At 38.3% G+C, this 25,550-nt stretch overlaps 1 long non-coding RNA gene across 3 annotated transcripts in view; it reads left to right on the forward strand.

Moving 5' to 3' along the window:
* Positions 1-25,550, forward strand: part of LOC143655162 (uncharacterized) — a 603,365-nt gene that overhangs the window by 361,197 nt on the left and 216,618 nt on the right. For all 3 annotated transcript variants that reach the window (XR_013162082.1, XR_013162083.1, XR_013162084.1), the window contains exons 7-8: positions 20,890-21,070; positions 24,623-24,739. This is a non-coding gene — a long non-coding RNA (uncharacterized LOC143655162). The remainder of the gene's footprint in view (positions 1-20,889; positions 21,071-24,622; positions 24,740-25,550) is intronic.

The following is a 25,550-nucleotide window of genomic DNA, read 5'->3' on the forward strand; positions in this document are numbered from 1 at the left end:
TTGAGAATTGACTCCTGAACACAATATCAATATTCTAAATATTGAATAAAGTAAAACTAGAACACAAATCAGATGGTTGGACAGATGGAAAGTGGGAGAAATGAAAGTGTGCTCATTTCCCCATCTTTCATAGCAAGAAGTCAGTAGTTACCATGTAAAGCTGAAAAATGTGATTAAAGAACAAAGTCGAATGATTCAAAATCCTTAGAATTGTTAAAAGGCTCTTTAGAAGGTGTTGAAGAAACAACTTATTCATAGTTCTGCAATTTCCTTGATTTTACTTAAGGTTCATTTCGTTTGATTAAAATAAAGTACAACTTAATTATGTCTGCCTGTGTCTGTCTGTCTGTCTACCTATCTATCTATTAATGACTCTAATGTAATTTCACTCAAGGTTAATGATATTTCTTGGTAGTGAGGTTTTAGGTGATTTTTTAAATTAAAAAATTTGTTTTCCATTATGACTTTTAAAAAGACTTTTTAAAGGTCATTGTATTAAAGAACACACAAAGATAAATGATACAAAAAAATGACTTCTAAGGGTTCAGAGCTGTCCTTACAAAAAACTGTGATCCTTTCTTCTTTAACCCTTGTAGAGTTTAGTTGTATGTTGTGACATTTTCTACGTTTTGTATTGTGCCATGTTTAGAATATATAAGCATGTTTAATTTCCTACTACTAGATCTGTGCTCTTTGAGAAGAAATTATATCTAATTCATCTTCACACCCTCCTAGCACCTACCTGTGCCTGATATAGGAGGCATTAATTCATGCATATACAAGCTTAAGCACTTTCTTTGTTGCTTATTTTTGTGCTTTGATGATTATAGACAAGAACACTAGATATCATGTTTAACGGATAATCCATTTTGGAATTCAAGTCAATTTTTAGTAATCCTTAGTCAGTAAGCTTGTCAGCATTGCCCGCATATGCCCAACTCATATTTCAGATTTGCAACTCATTTTTAGAGTATACAATTGATATTGATTTTAGCTCTGCTACTGTAGTTACATAGTTTAGGGTAAATTACTTAACCTAGGTCTCAATTTCTCTATTTGTAAAACAGGGACTGTGATAGAACCTAATTCATTATTGTGAGGATTGAAAGAGTGAATCCCTTTGTGAAAACCTTGTTTCTGATGCTCCTTTTACCCAGGGTATGGACAGATGAGTAAAAAGATATGGATAAAGAATAAATAATAGGGGGGATAAGGGGTAAAATAAATTGGGTAGATCAAAATACTAGTAATTAATGATAGGGAAGGGTTAGGAGCATGGGATGTATGAGTTTTTATCTTTTATCTTTTTATTTCTTTTTCTGGAGTGATGCAAATGTTCTAAAAGTGATCATGGTGATGAATACACAACTATGTGCTGATATTGCGAGCCACTGATTATACACCATGTATAGACTGTATATGTGTGAATATTTGTCACTAAAAGTATTTTTTTAAAAAAGCGACTCCTTGGAAAACCCTTGCAGTGGTTGTTGGTACATAGGGGGTTCTCAACAATTGTTTGTGGTTGCTTTTCTTTGGAGTAGTGGAACTGGAGCATTGTATGAAGAGCATTAGTTTTGAGAACTGGGCTCTCCATAAATAGAGGGAAAACTGCTTCTCATTCCTGGGTCATAGTTTCTTTTTTTTTGTAAAACGAAAAGAATGGAGTAAATTATCCCAAAGATCTCTTCTGAATCCGTCACTTTGTAAACTGGTAATCTGGAATGTCAGTCAAATTAGCTGATTAGCAAAAAATTCAGACAGAAAAATGATTGGTTTAAATTATCCTGATTGTGTTTTTTTCCTATAATATAACAGTGAATGTTCCAGAATAATTGTTATTCCCTATTTATTTTGACAACATAAACTTGACCTAAAAATATATATATATTTCTTTCTCTGTTCCTTTTGTCCTTCCTTAGCCCCCCCCATCAAAATTTTTCCGACCTGTGCATTTCATGTTCTGATTTTATAAATTAGGATGAAATTTTGTTACTTTAAATCTGACTCTTTCCAATACTATTTACAACAGACTCCACTACTTTTAACAATCCCCAATTGGAATAAGATCCTCATAAACCTTACCTTCTTACAGTGTGTACATGGCACCTCAGACTGTAGATTTTCACTGTTCCTTGTTGTGATTTTTATTATTATCATTATTTTTTTTAACAAAACAGAAGGAGAAAGAAAATTGCTATCTCCTCAGGCATTTCCTGGTTGTTGGAATGGAGGTTTAACTATTGGTAGAGATTTCATGGGAATTTGAAATAGTTTTACCAATATACACACTGTAGCTTATTGAAAAGCTACCCTTTTGCAACTAATTTAATAACAGTTGTTCAGCTCAATTATGTAATCACTTGACACTTTGGATTATTCTAAAGTATATTTAATTTTTTTAAATGGCCTTTAGCATACTAAGGATAAAATTTATCCTGTCTGCCTTTTTAGAAGCATAATATAATAAGATAAGAAATGTTGATAAAAGCTTTTTCTTGGACATAATATGCATTTATTACTATTATTTTGGGGGTGCATGGTCCAGGAATCGAACCCAGGTCTCCTGCATAGAAGGTGAACATTCTACCAGTGACTCACCCTTGCACCCAGGACATAATATGTAAACAGTATAATTTTTACCTTCAGTTATCAATTGCACCTAACTATATAAAATAATGAATTTAGTCAAACTAAGTCTGCTAGCCATTGCATACCTTTGATTATAGTACCTGGCATTTGTAAAACTGCTATACATTGTTTAAAGGAATGGGATCTCACTCCACCGGAGTGAACTATATATTCTACTGTGGTTACCTGCCACCAGGTGAACTGTGACACCTAGATTCTTTTTCTTTTTTTTCTTTTTTTCTTTTATTAACGGAAAGAAAAAAAAATTAACACAACATTTAGAAATCATACCATTCTACATATGCACTCAGTAATTCTTAACATCATCACATAGATGCATGATCATCGTTTCTTAGTACATTTGCATCGGTTTAGAGGAACTAGCAACACAACAGAAAAAGATATAAAATGTTAATATAGAGAAAAGAAATAAAAGTAGTAATAATAGTAAAAACAAAAAACCCTATAGCTCAGATGCAGCTTCATTCAGTGTTTTAACATGATTACTTTACAATTAGGTATTATTGTGCTGTCCATTTTTGAGTTTTTGTATCTAGTCCGGTTGCACAGTCTGTATCCCTTCAGCTTCAATTACCCATTGTCTTACCCTGTTTCTAACTCCTGCTGAACTCTGTTACCATTGACATATTTCAAGTTTATTCTCGAATGTCCGTTCACATCAGTGGGACCATACAGTATATGTCCTTTAGTTTTTGGCTGGACTCACTCAGCATAATATTCTTTAGGTCCATCCATGTTATTACATGCTTCATAAGTTTATCTTGTCTTAAAGCTGCATAATATTCCATCGCATGTATATACCACAGTTTGTTTAGCCATTCTTCTGTTGATGGACATTTTGGCTGTTTCCATCTCTTTGCAATTGTAGATAACGCTGCTATAAACATTGGTGTGCAAATGTCCGTTTGTGTCTTTGCCCTTAAGTCCTTTGAGTAGATACCTAGCAATGGTATTGCTGGGTCGTATGGCAATTCTATATTCAGCTTTTTGAGGAACCGCCAAACTGCCTTCCACAGTGGTTGCACCATTTGACATTCCCACCAACAGTGGATAAGTGTGCCTCTTTCTCCGCATCCTCTCCAGCACTTGTCGTTTTCTGTTTTGTTGATAATGGCCATTCTGGTGGGTGTGAGATGATATCTCATTGTGGTTTTGATTTGCATTTCTCTAATGGCCAGGGACATTGAGCATCTTTTCATGTGCCTCTTGGCCATCCGTATTTTCTCTTCTGGTAGGTGTCTGTTCAAGTCTTTTTCCCATTTTGTAATTGGGTTGGCTGTCTTTTTGTTGTTGAGTTGAACAAACTCTTTATAAATTCTGGATACTAGACCTTTATCTGATATGTCATTTCCAAATATTATCTCCCATTGTGTAGGCTGTCTTTCTACTTTCTTGATGAAGTTCTTTGATGCACAAAAGTGTTTAATTTTGAGGAGCTCCCATTTCTTTCTTTCTTTCTTCAGTGCTCTTGCTTTAGGTTTAAGGTCCATAAAACCGCCTCCAGTTGTAAGATTCATAAGATATCTCCCTACATTTTCCTCTAACTATTTTATGGTCTTAGACCTAATGTTTAGATCTTTGATCCATTTTGAGTTAACTTTTGTATAAGGTGTGAGATACGGGTCTTCTTTCATTCTTTTACATATGGATATCCAGTTCTCTAGGCACCATTTATTGAAGAGACTGTTCTGTCCCAGGTGAGTTGGCTTGACTGCCTTATCAAAGATCAAATGTCCATAGATGAGAGGGTCTATATCTGAGCACTGTATTCGATTCCATTGGTCAATATATCTATCTTTATGCCAATACCATGCTGTTTGACCACTATGGCTTCATAATATGCCTTAAAGTCCGGCATCGCGAGACCTCCAGCTTCGTTTTTTTTCCTCAAGATGTTTTTAGCACTTCGGGGCAACCTGCCCTTCCAGATAAATTTGCTTATTGGTTTTTCTAATTCTGAAAAATAAGTTGTTTGGATTTTGATTGGTATTGCATCGAATCTGTAGATCAGTTTAGGTAAGATTGACATCTTAATTATATTTAGTCTTCCAATCCATGAACACGGTATGCCCTTCCATCTATTTAGGTCTTCTGTGATTTCTTTAAGCAGTTTTTTGTAGTTTTCTTTATATAGGTTTTTTGTCTCTTTGGTTAAATTTATTCCTAGGTATTTTATTCTTTTAGTTGCGATTGTAAATGGGATTCGTTTCTTGATTTCCCCCTCAGCTTGTTCATTACTAGTGTATAGAAAAGCTACAGATTTTTGAATGTTGATCTTGTAGCCTGCTACTTTGCTGTACTCATTTATTAGCTCTAGTAATTTTGTTGTGGATTTTTCTGGGTTTTCTACATATAATATCATATCGTCTGCAAACAGTGATAGTTTTACTTCTTCCTTTCCAATTTTGATGCTTTGTATTTCTTTTTCTTGTCTAAATGCTCTGGCTAGAACCTCCAACACAATGTTGAATAATAGTGGTGATAGTGGACATCCTTGTCTTGTTACTGATCTTAGGGGGAAAGTTTTCAATTTTTCCCCATTGAGGATGATATTAGCTGTGGGTTTTTCATATATTCCCTCTATCATTTTAAGGAAGTTCCCTTGTATTCCTATCTCTTGAAGTGTTTTCAACAGGAAAGGATGTTGAATCTTGTCAAATGCCTTCCCTGCATCAATTGAGATGATCATGTGATTTTTCTGCTTTGATTTGTTGATGTGGTGTATTACATTAATTGATTTTCTTATGTTGAACCATCCTTGCATACCTGGGATGAATCCTACTTGGTCATGATGTATAATTCTTTTAATGTGTTGTTGGATACGATTTGCTAGAATTTTGTTGAGGATTTTTGCATCTATATTCATTAGAGAGATTGGTCTGTAGTTTTCTTTTTTTGTAATATCTTTGCCTGGTTTTGGTATGAGGGTGATGCTGGCTTCATAGAATGAATTAGGTAGTTTTCCCTCCACTTCGATTATTTTGAAGAGTTTGGGGAGAGTTGGTAGTAATTCTTTCTGGAATGTTTGATAGAATTCACATGTGAAGCCGTCTGGTCCTGGACTTTTCTTTTTAGGGAGCTTTTGAATGACTAATTCAATCTCTTTACTTGTGATTGGTTTGTTGAGGTCATCTATTTCTTCTTGAGTCAAAGTTGGTTGTTCATGTCTTTCCAGGAACCCGTCCATTTCCTCTAAATTGTTGTATTTATTAGCGTAAAGTTGTTCATAGTATCCTGTTATTACCTCCTTTATTTCTGTGAGGTCAGTAGTTATGTCTCCTCTTCCATTTCTGATCTTATTTATTTGCATCCTCTCTCTTCTTCTTCTTGTCAATCTTGCTAAGGGCCCATCAATCTTATTGATTTTCTCATAGAACCAACTTCTGGCCTTATTGATTTTCTTTATTGTTTTCAATTTCATTTATTTCTGCTCTAATCTTTGTTATTTCTTTCCTTTTGCTTGGTTTGGGATTAGTTTGCTGTTCTTTCTCCAGTTCTTCCAAGTGGACAGTTAATTCCTGCATTTTTGCCTTTTCTTCTTTTCTGATAAAGGCATTTAGGGCAATAAATTTCCCTCTTAGCACTGCCTTTGCTGCGTCCCATAAGTTTTGATATGTTGTGTTTTCATTTTCATTCGCCTCTAGGTATTTACTAATTTCTCTTGCAATTTCTTCTTTGACCCACTTGTTGTTTAAGAGTGTGTTGTTAAGCCTCCATGTATTTGTGAATTTTCTGGCACTCCGCCTATTATTGATTTCCAACTTCATTCCTTTATGATCCGAGAAAGTGTTGTGTATGATTTCAATCTTTTTAAATTTGTTAAGACTTGCTTTGTGACCCAGCATATGGTCTATCTTTGAGAATGATCCATGAGACTTGAAAAAAAGGTGTATCCTGCTGTTTGGGATGTAATGTCCTATAAATGTCTGTTAAGTCTAGCTTATTTATAGTAGTATTCAGATTCTCTATTTCTTTATTGATCCTCTGTCTAGATGTTCTGTCCATTGATGAGAGTAGTGAATTGAAGTCTCCAACTATTATGGTATATGAGTCTATTTCCCTTTTCATGCTTTGCAGTATATTCCTCACGTATTTTGGGGCATTCTGATTCGGTGCATAAATATTTATGATTGTTATGTCTTCTTGTTTAATTGTTCCTTTTATTAGTATATAGTGTCCTTCTTTGTCTCTTTTAACTGTTTTACATTTGAAGTCTAATTTGTTGGATATTAGTGTAGCCACTCCTGCTGTTTTCTGGTTGTTATTTGCATGAAATATCTTTTCCCAACCTTTCACTTTCAACCTATATTTATCTTTGGGTCTAAGATGTGTTTCCTGTAGACAGCATATAGAAGGATCCTGTTTTTTAATCCATTCTGCCAGTCTATGTCTTTTGATTGGGGAATTCAGTCCATTAACATTTAGAGTTATTACTTTTTGGATAATATTTTCCTCTACAATTTTGGCTTTTGTATTATATATATCTTATCTGACTTTCCTTCTTTCTACACTCTTCTCCATGCCTCTCTCTTCTGTCTTTTTTTTTTAAATTTTTTTATTAATCAAAAAAAAGAAAAGAAATTAACACAACATTTACAAATCATTCCATTCTACAAATGCACTCAGTAATTCTTAATATCATCACATAGATGTATGATCATCATTTCTTAGTACATTTGCATCGATTTAGGAAAAGAACTAGCAAAACAGCAGAAAAAGATATAGAATGTTAATATAGAGAAGAGAATTAAAATAATAATACTAATAATATATATATATATATATATAAAGGAAAAAGAAAAAAACAAAAACAAAAGATACAAACACACAAACAAACAAACAAAAAACCATATTTCAGGTGCAGCTTCATTCAGTGTTCCAACCTAGTTACATTACACTTAGGTATTATTGTGCTGTCCATTTTTGAGTTTTTGTATCTAGTCCTGTTGCACAGTCTGTATTCCTTCAGCTCCAATTACCCATTATCTTACCCTGTTTCTAACTCCTGCTGGTCTCTGTTACCAATGATATATTCCAAACTGATTCTCGAATGTCGGTTCACATCAGTGGGACCTTACAGTATTTGTCCTTTAGTTTTGGGCTAGACTCACTCAGCATAATTTTCTCTAGGTCCATCCATGTTATTACATGCTTCATAAGTTTAGTCTGTCTTAAAGCTGCATAATATTCCATCGTAGGTATACGCCACAGTTTGTTTAGCCACTCTTCTGTTGATGAACATTTTGGCTGTTTCCATCTCTTTGCAATTGTAGATAATGCTGCTATAAACACTGGTGTGCAAATGTCCGTCTGTGTCTTTGCCCTTAAGTCCCTTGAGTAGATACCTAGCAGTGGTATTGCTGGGTCGTAATCCATTCTGCCATTCTATGTCTTTTGATTGGGAAATTCAGTCCATTAACTTTTAGTATTATTACTGTTTGGATAATATTTTCCTCTACCATTTTGGCTTTTGTATTATGTATATCATATCTGATTTTCCTTCTTTCTACACTTTACTCCATACCTCTCTCTTCTGTCTTTTCATATCTGCCTCTAGTGCTCCCTTTAGTATTTCTTGCAGAGCTGGTCTCTTGGTCACAAATTCTCTCAGTGACTTTTTGTCTATAAATGTTTTAATTTCTCCTTCATTTTTGAAGGACAATTTTGCTGGATATAAGAGTCTTGGTTGGCAGTTTTTCTCTTTTAGTAATTTAAATATATCATCCCACTGTCTTCTTGCTTCCATGGTTTCTGCTGAGAAATCTACACATAGTCTTATTGGGTTTCCCTTGTATGTGACAGATTGTTTTTCTCTTGCTGCTTTCAAGATCCTCTCTTTCTCTTTGACCTCTGACATTCTAACTAGTAAGTGTCTTGGAGAACGCCTATTTGGGTCTATTCTCTTTGGGGTGCGTTGCACTTCTTGGATCTGCAAATTTAGGTCTTTCATAAGAGTTGGGAAATTTTCAGTGATAATTTCTTCCATTAGTTTTTCTCCTCCTTTTCCCTTCTCTTCTCCTTCTGGGACACCCACAATACGTATATTTGTGCGCTTCATATTGTCATTCAGTTCCCTGATCCCCTGCTCAAGTTTTTCCATTCTTTTCCCTATAGTTTCTGTTTCTTTTTGGAATTCAGATGTTCCATCCTCCAGTTCACTAATTGTAGCTTCTGTCTCTTTAGATCTACCATTGTAGGTATCCATTGTTTTTTCCATTTTTTCTTCTTTGTCCTTCACTCCCATAAGTTCTGTGATTTGTTTTTTCAGATTTTCTATTTCTTCTTTTTGTTCAGCCCATGTCTTCTTCATGTCCTCCCTCAATTTATTGATTTGGTTTTTGAAGAGTTTTTCCATTTCTGTTCGTATATTCAGCATTAGTTGTCTCAGCTCCTGTATCTCGTTTGAACTATTGGTTTGTTCCTTTGACTGGGCCATATCTTCAATTTTCTGAGTGTCATTCATTATTTTCTGCTGATGTCTGGGCATTTGATCAGATTTCCCTGGGTGTGGGACCCAGCTGGTTGAAAGCTTTTTCTGTGAAATCTCTGGGCTCTGTTTTTCTTTTCCTGCCCAGTAGGTGGCGCTTGTGGCGCTCGTCTGTCTGCACGGCAGTCGGCCCGGGAAACCGCGCATGGAGGCGGGGGTCGCTGGCTGCCGCGGCTTGGGAGAGTGCCGGTCCTAATTGCCCAGCTGGCCCGAAATGCCAAGTGTGACGGGAGGGCCCCGCTATCCAACGTTCCCAGTCAGACCGGGGAGCCACGTGCGTGGAGGGGACTCCAGTTGCCAGCTGCTCCGGCCGGGAAAACGCGTGCCCCTCGGGTATCTCACCGCAGCAGATTCTCCCTGCCCGTTCAGCTGTTCCAGAATGGGGTCCGCTGTCTTTTTGGTCTCTGTCGTGACTCCGGGAGCTGTTTCGTATTGTTTCTGTTTCTTTAGTTGCTTTTCTGGAGGAGGAACTAAGACCTGTGCATCTTACTAAGCCGCCATCTTCTCCGGAAGTCCTCTCTTCTGTCTTTTTGTATCTGACTCTAGTGCTCCCTTTAGTATTTCTTGCAGAGCTGGTCTCTTGGTCACAAATTCTCTCAGTGACTTTTTGTCTGAGAATGTTTTAATTTCTCCCTCATTTTTGAAGGACAATTTTGCTGGATATAGGAGTCTTGGTTGGCAGTTTTTCTCTTTTAATAACTTAAATATATCATCCCACTGTCTTCTAGCTTCCATGGTTTCTCCTGAGAAATCTACACATAGTCTTATTGGGTTTCCCTTGTATGTGATGGATTGCTTCTCTCTCGCTGCTTTCAAGATCCTCTCTTTCTCTTTGACCTCTGACATTCTAACTAATAAGTGTCTTGGGGAACGCCTATTTGGGTCTAATCTCTTTGGGGTGCGCTGCACTTCTTGGATCTGTAATTTTAGGTCTTTCATAAGAGTTGGGGAATTTTCAGTGACAATTTCTACCATTAGTTTTTCTCCTCCTTTTCCCTTCTCTTCTCCTTCTGGGACACCCACAACACGTATATTTGTGCGGTTCACATTGTCCTTGAGTTCCCTGATACCCTGTTCAAATTTTTCCATTCTTTTCCGGATAGTTTCTGTTTATTTTTGGAATTCAGATGTTCCATCCTCCAAATCACTAATTCTATCTTCTGTCTCTTTAAATCTACATTGTAGGTATCCATTGTTTTTTCCATCTTTTCTACTTTATCCTTCACTTCCATAAGCTCTGTGATTTGTTTTTTCAGTTTTTCTGTTTCTTCTTTTTGATCAGCCCATGTCTTCTTCATGTCCTCCCTCAATTTATCGATTTCGTTTTTGAAGAGGTTTTCCATTTCTGTTTGTATATTCAGCATTAGTTGTTTCAGCTCCTGTATCTCATTTGAACTATTGGTTTGTTCCTTTGACTGGGCCATATTTTCAATTTTCTGAGTGTGATCTGTTATCTTCTGCTGGTGTCTGGGCATTTAGTCAGATTTCCCTGGGTGTTGGACCCCACAGGTTGTAAGATTTTTCTGTGAAATCTCTGGGTTCTGTTTTTCTTTTCCTGCCCAGTAGGTGGCGCTCGTGGCACACGTTTGTCTACGGGTTCCACTGTGAAAGTTGCTGTGCGTCCTTTAACTCTGGAAAACTCTCGCCGTAGGGGAGGTTCGGTAGCCGAAGCATCTTGGAAGAGTGCCAGCCGTCCCAGGGGTCCGAATGTGGGGAGGGTCGCTGGCTGCCGCAGCACGGGAGAGCGCCTGACTGAATTTCCTAGTCGGCCCGGGGCGCCAAGCGTGGCGGGAGGGCGGCAGCTGTCGCAGGCTGGGAGAGTGTACTGTTCCCAGCCGGACTGGGGAGTCACGTGTTTGGAAGGGACCCCCTGGTCACCGTTCTCCGCAGTCTGGGGATTTCCAGCCCAACTCTCTCAGTTGGTCCGGGGGGCCTCGCGTGGTGGGGGCGCCAGCCGCCGCGGCCCAAGGGGACCGCCTGCCCAATTCTGCCAGCTGGCCTGGGAAGGAGGAAGGGAGGGACTCCGGCCGCTTGCCGTCCCACCCGGGAAAGCCCGTGCCCCTCGATGATCTCACCAGAGCTGGTTCTCCCAGACAGTCAGCCATTCCAGGATGGGGTACGCCGTCCCTCTGATCTCCGTTGTGGCTCCGGGAGCTGCTCTGTATTGTCTCCACTCCCCCAGTAGCTGTTCTGGAGGAGGAAAGGTGAGGGTGGCAAGGCTGTCGAGGATGGTGGCAGAGGAGCCGGTGAAGGTGGAAGAGGGCACGGTGGTGGTTGGAGAGCCGCCAGAGCAGGAGGGGGAAGAGGGGAGAGGAGGACACCTAGATTCTTGAGTGATACTGCATCCTTTATATAGGATAAGGAGAAGAAGGGCTAAAGTCCACTCATGTGCATTTATTTTCTACAAAAATACTAATTTTTAAATTGTAAAAAATATACTTATGTACTTAGAATCATTGTATAAACAAGAATTCCCAAATCCAAACTCCTTTGTCTAAATTCATCCTTAATCATTAATTCCCTGTAAAGACCAAACATTGCCTTCAATTGTTTTCCTCCCTTCTGAAGGAAGAACATCCAGTTTATTCCCAGTGGCCAGGAATTACCTCTATTCTTCCTCCTTGTTCTTGAGAACTCAAACTGTCCCTTTTTTTTTTTTTAATATTTTTATTGATAAATCTTCACACATATGCTTTCCATACATGGTGTACAATCAGTGGCTCACAATATCATCACATAGTTGATATTCATCACCATGATCATTTTTTTATAACATTTGCATCATTCCAGAAAAAGAAAAAAGAAAAAACTCATATATTCCATATGTCTTACTCCTCCCTCTCATTGATCAGGAGTATCTCCATCTACCCAATTTACTTTACCCTTTGTCCCCTCTATTATTTATTTATCCATTTTTTTTTACTCGTCTATCCATACCCTGAATAAAAGGAGCATCAGACACAAGGTTTTCACAATCACACAGTCACATTGTAAAAGTTATATCTTTATACAAACATCTTCAAGAATAAAGGTTACTGGAACACAGCTCAACAGTTTCAGGTACTTCCCTCTAGCCACTCCAAAACACCATAAACTAAAAAGGAATATCTTTATAATGCCTAAGAATAACCTCAACCCTGTTTGAAATCTCTCGGCCAACTAAAACTTTATTTTGTTTCATTTCTCTCTTCCCCTTTTTGGTCAAGGCTTTCTCAATACCTCGATTCCAGGTCTCAGCTCATCTGGGGTTTCTGTCCCACGTTGCCAGAGAGATTTACACCCCTGGGAGTCATGTCCCACATATAAGGGAAGGCAGTGAGTTCACCTGCCAAGGTGGCTTAGAGAGAGAGGCCATATCTGAGCAACAAAAGAGGTTCTCTGGGGGTGACTCTTAGGCCCAATTTTAAGTAAGCATAGCAGCCTATCCTTTGCAGAAATAAATTTGATAGGGGTAAACCCCAAGATAGAGGGTTCAGCCTATTGATTTGGTTGTCCACACTGCTTGTGAGATTATCAGAAATTCTCCAAATGGGGAAGTTTAATCTTTCCTCCTTTCTCCCCAATCCCCCAAGGGGATTTTGCAAATACTTCTTTGTTCACTGCCCAAATTACCTTGGGATATAATGGGGCACCACACTAACCTGGACAAATGAACAAAATCTCGTACCCTATTCAAGATTCCATGTAATTATGGTGTTCAATTAAACTGACCATACAAGTTAAATTAGGAAATGCACTACCCACAATACAAATTTCATACCTAATAGACATCTCTCCCTTTGGTTTCAGACACAAGTTGAAGTTTGAAAATATGGATGTTATCATCCTTTACCCTGTATTCTGATTTATCTTAGTCCTGTCCAGATCAGCTTCATTCAATATCTCTACTCAAAGTCTGATCACTTTTTCAACTTTTTAAACAGTTCCCGTAGACTCAAACTGTCTGTCTTAATTTTTCTCTCATAAGCCTTGGTTTTAGGGCAGCCTTGGGGAAGATAAATTAAAAGCTGTCTGGGTTGTCGCTTTTTCAAGTGGCTTTAAACTGCCTTTCTCAAAATACACCTGTGTATTTTGGGCAACTTGCTTGGAATTTCCTCTGCTCCTTAGGTCTGAATTTACCTACTCCTCTCTCCTGGTGCCTGATTTCCTCTGAATTCTTAAAGGGCCTTGGACTTTGTTATAATTATTGTCGGAATTAATAAAGTCATAATTGTGGGTTTACAACCTGGCTATGTAAATTTTCTTTCCTTAACTTTGCATATTTTCTAAGTCATGAGGGCATATGTTAAATTGAAAAATCGTCTTGGATTTAATTTTTAACTCCCTTTCTTGTGAATTTTAAATTAGTGGTTCCCAATCAGAGTTGCATAGCAATCCCCCCATGCAGATTTTCAGAAATACAAATGCTAAGACATTACAATAAATGTACTAAATCAAAAAATCTAGGATGTATTGTATCTTAAGTACACAGATCAACTTGACATGTGTTGGAATAATGCAAACCAGGAAACAAGGACACTGGGGCAGAGCTACTATAAATATTATAAAAAATAAGGAAGTTATCATAAGAATTGGACTTTATGCAAACATGGGAGGAAATGGGGAAATGAAGGTTTGGAAGGGAAAGTTGGAGAGTCCGAGAAACAGTCACCAAGCAGTCTGCCTGAAGTCCTAGCGAGAGTGGACAAGCCAGAGTCTCAGAGGAATCAAAGAAGACTGATTTCTGGATGTAGAAGTGGGCTGTGGAGGGGAGGCTTGTGGAAAAATATGTGGAAAAACCACTCTGGGGGAAGCTGTACATCTGAGTGGCTACTGCCTCTGTGGATCCTCAGCCAAGTTTCTGGTGGTGAGCCTGGGATAGCTGTTGGCCTGGGACAGCTGTTGGCCAGCAGGGTTGTCAGGTGGGAAGAAAAATGTATTGCAGAGGAGAGAGAGAACAAGCTATATCCCACCAGGCACTCCTGAGTCTGCACAGTGTGTGACTTCAGTGACCTTCTACAGAGTAACAACTCTACTTCACTTCTTCCTCCCAATCTCTTGGAAGTTACTCTTTTGACCAACTCTGATCAAGACCTCTACAGGGAAGGGGATGCTGAGAAATGGGCTGCTAGCCTTACTAAAGTTGACGTCATAAAATCCAGTACAGTGTGCATACATCAAAGTAACAAGGGAGTAAGAACCCTGAGTAAGAGAACCAGGCCAGTAGAGAAAGGGCAACAGGTATATTTATGAAGTTATGGAGGATAATGTTGCTAATGAGAGATGGCAAGAACTGCAGGTCCCTGGAGCCACCTCAGTTCTCAACAAATTTTCAGTTTCAGACTCTGTGTATCCATGGAGTTAATTTCCTTTTATCCTGAAGTAATTTGAGTGTATTATATTGAAAATGAAAGAGACTAACTAAAACTAGCCCCCCAAATGAAATTGGATAGGCAGTGAAGGGTATCCAGTTAGCTGCTCAGAGATTTGTCCTAATTAACTAGAAAATGTACAGTCAGGGTCTAGACAGCATGTCGCACATTGTTTGTTAGTACTCAAAAAGTGTTTGTAGAATGGTCAAATGAATGAATGAATAAATAAAGGCTATGGGCTGTTCTGCCAACTTTTGCATACAAATCAACAGAACAGTGTATACGAACTTAATGTTTCAGACCCTCCATCAAGCTAAACAGGTGTTGTGAGTTGATTTGTTAGGGATAGCAATTAATTTGCTGAGTTGTCTTTGATATACCTTGATTGCCCAGTGGCATTCTTTAAGTAAGAAGACTATTCAGTTAGGTGAACTGTGTGGGCCCCCAGAAAATTCTAAAGATTGTGGACAGATATGATGGTTTTATTACCATATTACTTGGAACAGTTGAGTAAACTGATTCTTGAAGTCTTTTCTAAAATATTATGATCAAGTTTGAAATGCCTTCTTAAGGTCTTTTGCTTAATTGGAATATAGAATGTGAACTCACGTGAGTAACACACCTACATCTATGTACACGTTTTACATATTCTTATAATTACTTGAAAAGAATAAACTTTGAGTCTTTATGTATCATATTTTCCTCGTTTTTCATTCTGCTGTTTAGAAGGGTGAAAGGAATGAAAACTTTCCTACTCTGGCATAGTGTAGAGAAAAATCTACTACCTTCCCTTTCCTCATTAAAGCCTTAGTAAAGCCTGATTGAAATTCCAGAGAAATGTGGTCCCCAATATAAGGCTGAAATAAAAACAGATTCAATTCTTCAAATTTAGACCAAAACCCACTCTTCAGGTCATGAAGGTTTAGAACTAGACCAACTTATCTCTTCTCACTCACCTCTTGGTCTGGGAGCACAACAGTACCTGATTTGTTAAGAATCACATTGGATTATATGTGCCAGTGCTGCTGAAGGAAAATTTCAGATTCAACTCCTCATGGACTATATATATATATATGTTTAGTATTTTCTTCAGAAGTGTTCTAAAATATCTTCTGTGCTTCACAGTTGCTTTCATAAGTATTAATTTATGTGGATCTTACAGAATTAAAATATAAAGAACATATTTAACTACAATTATTTTCTCTCAGTCAAGAAAAGCTTCCAAACATTCAATTAATCACAGCATTTCTTTGTGAGTGCAATAAATTCACACAAGCATTTAAGATCCTTCTAATTTCTCCCCCCCTCTATTCAGGGTTTGCATGTTGTGTCATATTTGTGTATTCCAAGGACAATAGAGGAAGGCTGGAGGGATAAAATGAGGATTTATGGTTTCTGATGTAAAGGTCTACAAAGGTTCTTCTCAGGTGAAGCAAGCTGTGTCATTTGCTGCAGACTTGGGCTCCATGGGGTAGGGGTGGAGCTGGAGGGCGGGACTGGGACATAAGGAGCATGGCCTCCCAGGTTAAGTATCCTAGGTCTCTTAATTTCTCCTGGTTTTAGTTCTCTAGTCTCCTCTTTGTTTTGGTTTTCCTTTTTCCTCCAGATGCACCATGGTTTGATAATATTTTTTCTAGGATGAGGTGTTCCAAAATTGACATAGCATTCAAGTTGTGGTTTGATACAGACACCAGGGGAACTATTAGCAACTTTGTTGTGGTGCCTACAATTCTTAATATGCATTAGGTGTTTAAAACAATTGCCATGCAGAGTGATGGGCTATATTGCCCACTTGAAATTAACTAGGCTCATGGGCTGTTTCCTTGGAAATATTTTACTTATACATCTTAATTTGTATTAGTGCAATAAAGTTTAAAATTTTTTAATGAAATATTATGTACATGTAGAAAATGATTCATAAATGCACAGCTTGATAAATTTTCACAAAGTACCTGTAATACCAGCAATCAGATCAAGACATATAACATTGCCAGTTACCTAGAGTCTCTTCTTGTACTTCCCTCCAGTCACTACTGCCCCTTACTTGAGTATAATCACTGTGCTGAGTTCTAGAACCAGGATTACTTTTTCCTATTTTTTTTGCATGGGCAGGCATTGGGAATTGAACCTGGGTCTCCGGCATGGCAGGCAAGAACACTGCCTGCTAAGCCACTGTGGCCACCCACTTTTTCCTATTTTTGAACTCTGTATAAATGGAATCATACATTAAGTTCTCCTTTATGTTTGGTTTATTTCTTTTAATGTTGTGTTTGTGAAATTCATCCATGTTATTTCAATGCAACTGATTTTTAACTTCCAGTGAATGTTGTTCTTTATTATTGTCTCTTTATTAATTTAATCAAATTGTAATGAACATTACAGTTGGTGATGTGTTCGGGGTGGATAAAGCATTTGACTAAAATCCTGGAACTCCTGAATTTTTCCCTGCTTCAGCCCTTCTTTAAGATGTCTCTGGACTCAAAGGCAAAGCAAGGCACAGTGACACTTAGGCATCTCTAATCCTAAACAGAGCTCTGGTGAGTTTGGCAGAAATTTTTGGAGAAATTTTTACTTCAGTGGGATGTTCTGGATGGCTTGCTCTACTTTTTCCCTTTAATTCTGAACTGAGCTAGAAATTTACTCATGTTAAAGTGAGGAAAGGTCCTCCTTCCCTACCTGGGAAGGCAGAATTGAGGGCCTGTTGACCCAGAAAAGGCTTTTTATACCCACAAGCCTCCATTCCTGGATGACATACCCCTTCAGTATCCTTTAGTTTGACCATCCCAGATCAGCCCTTTGCTGACTTGAGATAGAGAAGGATAAAAGAGAAGAGGGACAAGAAATGTTCCTTTGAGGGCAACGTCTTTTATGCTACGAGCAGAATGGAATGCAAAAAGGAACATCACCTTTTAGCTATATCAAGAAATGGGGAAACAAGTCTGTTAACAACAAATAAAATAGAAGAGCTTCATTAGATGCAATATATAGGGCCATAGGAAGCCAAAGAGGAAGCATTTACTTCTTCCTGCAGGGACTGAGGACAGCTTCAATGAATGAGTTGTGATTAATTTATGTCTTGAAGAATGAACAAAGCTTTGCTAGGGGAAAGAGTTTTCATGGAGAAAAATGTAACATGTGGGAAAGAGGCATCTGGGAAAGAATTCATGGTATGGTGAGGGAACACCATAATTACTACATTAAATGAATCAAGGTTTGGGCTGGAAGGAGAGTATGCTAGAAGGGGAATGTTGAGAAAAAAGTTTGGGTGGTTCAAGCTGCTGAACAATGGATTTGGGGAAACCTAATTTGATCCGTTTCTAAAAACTCAATTGCGTATTCCTTTCAGTCTGTTATAGACTTGTTGAATATGTCTCCATTCAAATCATCCAAATTGTTGATTACAGCAGGGCCAAGGGCACCATCCTAGGTCCCAAGGCTTATCCTTAAAGATCTCTTTTTCAGTTGATTTGGATTCTGATCCACGCTTCCAGAAAAAATGTTTGTTCAGCTGTAGGTTTTCCTTACTATGTTGGCATAATGTCTTTATCATATGGATATATGAAAATCTATCAGATAGCATGCAAAACCAAGATAAATAATATACTACACCTACCCTATGTGCCAGAAATTCCACTAATAAGTATTTATCCAAGAGAAATGAAAACATGTCTACTAAAAGACTGTAAGAATATTCATAGCAGCTTGATTCATAAAAGCCCCAAATTGGAAACAGCTCAGCTGTCAATTAATAAGAGAATAGATAAGCAAAGTGTGGTATATTAATACAATGAACTACTACTCAGCAACCAAAAGGAACAGACTACTGATCTGTGCAATATGGGTGACTCTCAAAAATATCAATATTGAGTGAAGAAATGCTTATAAAAAAGAGTATATCTATCTATATGGAGTTCTAGAAGGGTGAAACTCATTTATGGTGCAAAGAAATCGAAACAGTGGTTGCCTGTGGGTGTGAATGGGGCTGGATATTGGCTGGGATGGGGCACGAAGGAACTTTCTGGGATGATAGTCATCTTCATAGGGGTATGGGGGTAGAGAGGAGTATCTGAGAACACATCAAGGGATCCAGCCCTCTGATCAGGAAGAGGAACATGACATTGCACTTGGAGCATCTCTCTGTGCCTGCTTCACATTATTTCTTCCCAGAGTACCCAATGTCCTAAATTTTAACAACATCAATAATAATAAGGCTTGCCTGCTTTGAGTTTCACAGAAATGGAAACCCACAGGAAAAAAAAGGTAATAATATCCTAACACAGAGTTGTTTTGAGGGTTTAATGAGGTAACATAATGTATCTAAAGTAATGCCTGGCAAATAATGGATGTTGAAATATTAGATCTTTTCTTCGAGCACTTTCTTCTTCATAGTCATAACTGAAGAAGATACTTTAACACTTAAGGTGTCAAGTGGTTTAATGAAGCAAGTTTTTCTTACATGGTACCCATGAAATGTGGGCAATGCTGCTCATTGACTGATCTGTGCATCTGGAATTTTGAGCCTGATTAAAATTTCCATTCTCCATTCAGTTGTTTAGACTCTGTTTAGACACCCAGTAAATGAGGCATATGTGTGCAAAAGCATTCCAAACTGAGCAGATACAAAGAAATATTACCCTTTAGAATCCATTTGTTCCCTTTTTTTAACCCAAGAAAACACAAATGCGACAATAGATCAATTTGACTGTAAATATTATCTAAGCATGTCCTTTAAAAGCCAAAGGAATGTCAGATACAATTTATTTTCCACCAGTGCAAGCTGAGACATTAAGTGGCAATTCTACTTCCATTAGCTAAATCTGGCAAATATGCAACTGTTTAAAGGCATTGTCGATAGCCATTGCACAATTAAGTATTTGTTCTGAAGCCTTATTAAATTACCCTTTTCAAGTAGGCATAATAAACTAGGAGTTCACTGTACAGATTTTCATGGGGAAAGTCAGATGAGTATGGGCTTTATTTAGAGAGAATTTAGTCCACTGAGTAATGAAGTAAATGTCAAATGTTTTTGACCAAATAAATTTTAATTTCCTTAAAACTTTATTTCTGTGGGGGGGGGGTGTCAGGGAACAGCAAAATAAAAACTTCTGCGAATATAATTGTCATGATTTATAATGTTTTTGAAACAAATTGAAAATTGTGATTTAAAAAAAATAACAAAATCTATTTTGTTTCAAACGGAGAGAATTTCCCTACATTGAGGAATTCTATCCTTCCAGTAAGAAAGTTTATATTTCTCCCAAATTTTAAGATACCCACTGGGGCTGAAAGATAACTGGGTGAATGTCAGGGGCAGGTGTGTGGGAAGGGGGAAGGTGAGGGGGGTAAGAACTAGGACAAGGAGGCTGTGGAGGGGATTTTTAGGCAACCAGCTAAAGATGGCTTTAAGAGCTATTTATTGGGAGGCTCTAAGCTTCTGAAAAGGCCTTCCGCATCTTGTTTGCAAAACAGAAAGTTCTCTAGTAATGCACTGGTCTCTTTCATATAGTTCTCATCACATCACGCTTCAGCTATGATTATTTCCTTCTGGGCCTGGCATTGCACTGGTTTCTATATAAACATAGCTCTATTTTTAGAATTCCTCCTAACAAACTTAGGGATATTTTGCTCTGGGTTGGCCTTTAATTACTGGGCCTGCCCAACACTAAATTTTCTAGTACTATGATTTCTTCATAGTAAACATGCACTGATTATTTCTAATTCAATCTGGATAAAAGAAGTCAATTAGCTAATTCTCTTTAAAGAGTAGAGGTTGATACAATACATGCCAACTATTGACTAGATGGCTGATTTTGTTGTGATTTTTATCCAGCTGTTTGACATCACATAGGGATGGTGTCTGTGAATTTTTTGTGCTAAAATTGCTAAGAAGAACACACTTTGCCATAATGTAAAACAGAGTCTTGGAATTAGTTTCTCTAAAGAAACACATCTATAAAATAGATCACATTTGAGATATTCCAGGGGAGTGTCTTCCAAGAGTTGTGATATTATTTTTCTTGCAATGGAATTACTTCAATTTACCTCCTCTGAAAACTTTTGATTTTCATGTAATGAGTTTGCTGAAAGTAAGGGGACATTTATATTTTGAATTTTTAAATGTCAATAGTAATCTTTGTTTTTACTGTGTAATTTGGATTGGGAAAAGATAAGGATGCTTAGGCACAGACAGATTTTAGTGATCCCCTACAAGATTATAAGGTAAAACTGTGATTAGATATCATAACAGCTGGTTTTAAGCCATTAAATAGATGCCCTTGTTAATTCTGAGTTACATTTCTAAAAAAGTTGTGATCCTTTGAATCATGTGAAATTCTTCCCAGCCTTCTATAGAATTTTCTACTTTTCAATAAATAGTGTGTTTTTATATGTGATTTTCAGGTTTCATTAGTCCTAGCACCTTCTATCTTATTCAAAATACTTCAGAAAAGGAAAGGGGGCATGTAGTGGAGGAAAGAACAAGAAGATGAGAGATTCATTCTATGGTCTAAGATCCACCGCTAACTTTGAAAGCTTGAACAAGTCACTTAACCTTTCTGGCCTGTTTCTCAAGGGTGTTGAGGTAAGTAAAGTGTTGCAGTTAAAGTGTTTTGTTGTTGTTGTTGTTGTATGTGTGCTCTTCTTTCTTTCAATCTTTTCTGGGTCCCAGGATTATAGACTCATTAGTCAGGGGCAAGTATTGAAGTGGAAACCAGGAAAAACCACAGAACAGGCTTGCTGGAAGTACGGTCAGTGGGCCCTCTTTTAAATAATACGAATCTCTGGGCCCTATCATTTTGAAACAGAATTTCCTAGAAGAGGATGGAGGTGAGGTGAGTCCGTAATTTCAGTAAGCCTCCAGTGGTTCTGATGTTCAGTGAAATGTAAGAACCACTTCTGCAAGATAAATACACCTGTTTCAGTGTCCCTGGAGACAATCTTTTAAAAGCCAGATTCAAAAATTAGTTTTTCTTACAGAAAACGTGATCATAATCCCTAGCTCCTTTCAGAGTGATAATGGTTGGTGTGTGCCTGTTTTGGGTCAGGAACCCAGGCAGGTTGGTGTGACCAGGGACCCCAAGGACACCTGGAACTTCTTAGGAGGGTTCTTCACAGGATTCTGATCAAATAACCAAGGGGATGGAACTTGCTTAGAAGGTGATAGGCTTGAGGTTTTTATCTAGGAGATGATCTTTGAAAAGATAGCATAGTCTCATATCATGGAATAAAAATGGAGAGTTACAAGGGAGAGCAGCATCAAAACGGAATCTGAGGGAGACCAATCTAGTCCAAAGCAAGGGAAAACAGAGGGCCAAGCAATGACAGTGGCAGCTCTGGTCTTTCCTGCAGTGAGAATTGGCAAACATTTTTTCTGTAAGTAAGCCCCAGGAGGCCTCAGGAACCCTGCAGGCAGTCAGCCAAGATTAGGGACTCATGTTCCATTGCTGGAACACTCCAGAACCCCAGCCAGGACCCATTGCTCCAACTGTGCCTACATGAGGTGTGATTAGGTCTGTTTTCTCTTTCCACCTTTAACTGTATAAAGTTTCCCCTTAAGAATCAACTAATTCTTCCTGTAGTTTTTACAGCATTCAGAGAAAAGGATGTCCTTTATGTTATTATATACATATAATAAACTTTGAATTAGGTGCTCCTCAAAATAAAAAGTTTCTATAGGAGTGCCCAAATTGGGCGAACTTCAGAGTTGTCTTCTCATTAGAAACTGCCTTCAAATACCAAGGGAACCTCTTATGCTGTAGGGTTCCTATGAGCAGCTGTGGGCAGTGGTGAAGAGCCTGGGCTCTGGCCCCAGACTACTTGGGGTTCAACTCCTGCCCCAAGACACCCATTTGTAAGGTGGGAATAAAGATTGTACCTACCTTGAAGAGATATTATGAAGATTAGAAGCATACTTGTGAAGTGCTTAGAATAGCTCTTGGCTCTGTCGGCTGATATTATTATGTTAACACTACTCTGCCCAAAGGAAAGCTGGCAACTGCCTGTTTTGTACCATTTGAAGGACCCCCAAATCTCATTCCTACTGACTAAGAATGGAACCCACAATTATTACTGTTGGTACCCTGGGTTAAAGTAGCAGCAGTTCTAGAGTTGTTGATTATTCAGGAAGGGTACACATGAAGTACCATAATGCACTCTGGTTTTGTCAGATGAGCCCACCAGGCAGAGAAGGAATTGGCCTTAGATCAGCACAAGTGTGAGCACTTCAACAAAGATTCAGCAGGACTTATCAGGGTGAGGCTCTCTGTGGGCAGCCCCAGGTTGCATAAAGCAAGAGGCCATAAGAGGAGCATGCTTCTGCTTTTGCATCCTCCCGACAACCTTGCCTATGAGAGAAATCAAAGATCAGTGAAAGTGGTATTCTGATACTTCACCAGAATCTAGATGAGTTCCAGTCCCTCCTGAACGTTCATGGTGTTTATCCCTTGGTTAAGGGAGCCTGCCATCCCTCTATCTTTATTTGTAGCACTGCAAAGCGCTAGGCTGTCCTCCATTCATCTCCAGACAGCACCGTCAGACTCCCAGATGCCTAGACAATCGGCCTCTGCTCAGAGCTGCAGGACCCTGCACACAGAGCTATCCTGGTATCCACTGGGAAGGCCTCTGGCTCGCAGACACTGTCCAGTCCCGAGCAACGTGGAAGAGAAAAAAATGGCTCCCGAACAAGAGCTCGTAGCTGCAGAGGGAGTGAGTGGAGGAAGAAACAGCAGATCCCATCCAAGGGCAAATGAATTTAGGATCTATTTCAACTGCTTAGTCCACCTCTTGTCTCCACGATCTCCCTTCAAGTTGAAAGAAACTGTTGGTTATTAATTCCATCAATGAGCAGGATCTTGACTTTAAATCACAGAATTCACCGAGCCTCTTTTCGTTTATTTGGTAGCTTTATCGTATTATTTCAGACAATGTTTCCTTGAGTATTTTAAGATCCATATCCATAACCTATATGTTTATATGTTTAAAATTATGGCTATGTATATTTAGTCCTTTATTTTACATGCAGCATTTAAGTAGAACTCATTTCACTGACATACTATAATGCCCCCCTAATATTCTTGTCATTGATTTTACTATTTCGGAAATATTATTCATGGTGACACCTACTGGGAAGCAAATTTCAGTTATATCAATAGATATCATTATAATATAGAAAACATTAATATTTGATAGTGACATAAGTGTGACACGAAGGCAGTAAATTCATTAATTAACACGCACATATCATTAATAAGGTATTCCAGAATAGGAACTATGAATTTTTAGCTGTTGTTCCAAAAGTTCACTATTCATTCACTAGGTGTATTTTTCTTGTGGTCAATTGTTTATAAAAGTTGTTCTCAATAAATGAGGCTGAGCCTCTTTTTATGTAACACAGAGCTGGAAAATAATTATAATGATATCAGTATGAAACCCACACATGAAAAAAAGAGACTTATCAAAACATAACAATGCTTTCCTCCCTTTTTCTTTTCTTATTTTTGCGTGTGTGTGTGTTGCTTGGCAACCAACATTGATCTGTCCAAAAAAAAAAAAAAATCACATGACTTAGGAATTGCTACTGGCAATATCACTCTGTCATTTTTCTTTCCCATACTAAGCTGAATAACTGGAACAGCTATTAATTGTTTCTTTTTTCTTTGAAGTTTAGTTACCATGCTCACCATGCATTGAGAATGTACTGCTAAATACAGTGGCCTAAGAGACATGGTCTAGAGAGCTGAGTAGGAAAGACTTCTTTTGGAGAGTAAAAAGAGTAGTGCCAAATTTGGCTTTTTATTCATCATTCATCAGGTCAATCTTGCTTTCCCAAAATACCAGTCATGGCGAATCCTAAATGTTCAGCCAACCCCTATTTTCGCTCACTTGTATTTTGAAACTACAGCCCAAGAAACCTGCTAATGGCTTCCATGAGGCTAATGGGTGCACATATTTCTATGCGTTTACTAAAACCATCCTCACGGTCTGCTCCAGCTTCAGTATGAACCACTTTGGATTTTCCCATTAGTTTGTTGTGTCTCATTCCAACTTTCTTCTTAACGTCAGCATGCCTTGAATGGGGCGCACTGCTATCAGATGTAATCTTTGATCTGCAGTCTTTTTTTTTTTTTTTTTGCAGAAAGCTATGGCTCACAGAGTATCCAATATTTTGGGGTTACCCATTTATTGCTGCCAGAGTCTTCTAGGAATTAAGCTAAAACTCAGGACCTGAACAATGCGAATTTCACCGAATTCCGTAAGTTATTTTTGTGAAATGTTTTTCCTTAAAAGAATCAGCCTTGAAGAAATGTACTTTGCCTGCAGGTAGGGAGTAAGTGGCCACACCCGACACGCCAATCAAATCGTTAAAAATGTGTCACAAGTAAACACAATAGTTGCCTTTCCAGATTCTCTTTTCCTTGTAGTCATTTGTTTATTTTAAAAGGCTTCAAAACACATCCTCCATCTGAAGTATATCCAGTTTCATGTTCCCTCTGTATTACATTCTCTTGCTTATGAGAACTGATGCTGTTTCTCCTATTGCTTTTGTGCCGCCCCTCCGCCCCTCCCCACCCCCGTAAAAGCCTAACAAGGCAGAAGCTTCACAGACTCTTTACTGGCTAATACCTGACCCTTTTCTCTCACATTACAGCTCTGAGTGACCATTTTCAAGATAAAAGGTCACCCTCATCCCCATCCCTTTGGAACCAATGCACATCAACCTTCTAACCTCTGCCTTGGCAAGTTGATAGCTGTTTGGGCTGCAATCCCCTCATTACAGATGGTCCATATTTTATATTTAGTGTGGGAGGTCAAATTTAGGAAAGCAATATCTTTTAAAGCTAACAGTTACAATAATCCGATGTCTTCTATTGGCTTATGGGCGAGTGGGCAGTAATGGGTTTATGGGAAGCGCCCGCTGGTCTGTCTTTTCCAGGGAGGGGATTATTCCTGTCAATCTAAATGTTTAGAATTGGTGGGTTCCCATTGTTTATTATTCAGCAAGCTTTTATTAGATTGTCTCTAAGCACAATGCAGCAAGTGGAGCATCCTTCTGAGCAGGCTTG

This window comes from Tamandua tetradactyla, chromosome 14, assembly GCF_023851605.1.
Source record: "Tamandua tetradactyla isolate mTamTet1 chromosome 14, mTamTet1.pri, whole genome shotgun sequence".
In the NCBI taxonomy this organism is placed as follows: domain Eukaryota; kingdom Metazoa; phylum Chordata; class Mammalia; order Pilosa; family Myrmecophagidae; genus Tamandua; species Tamandua tetradactyla.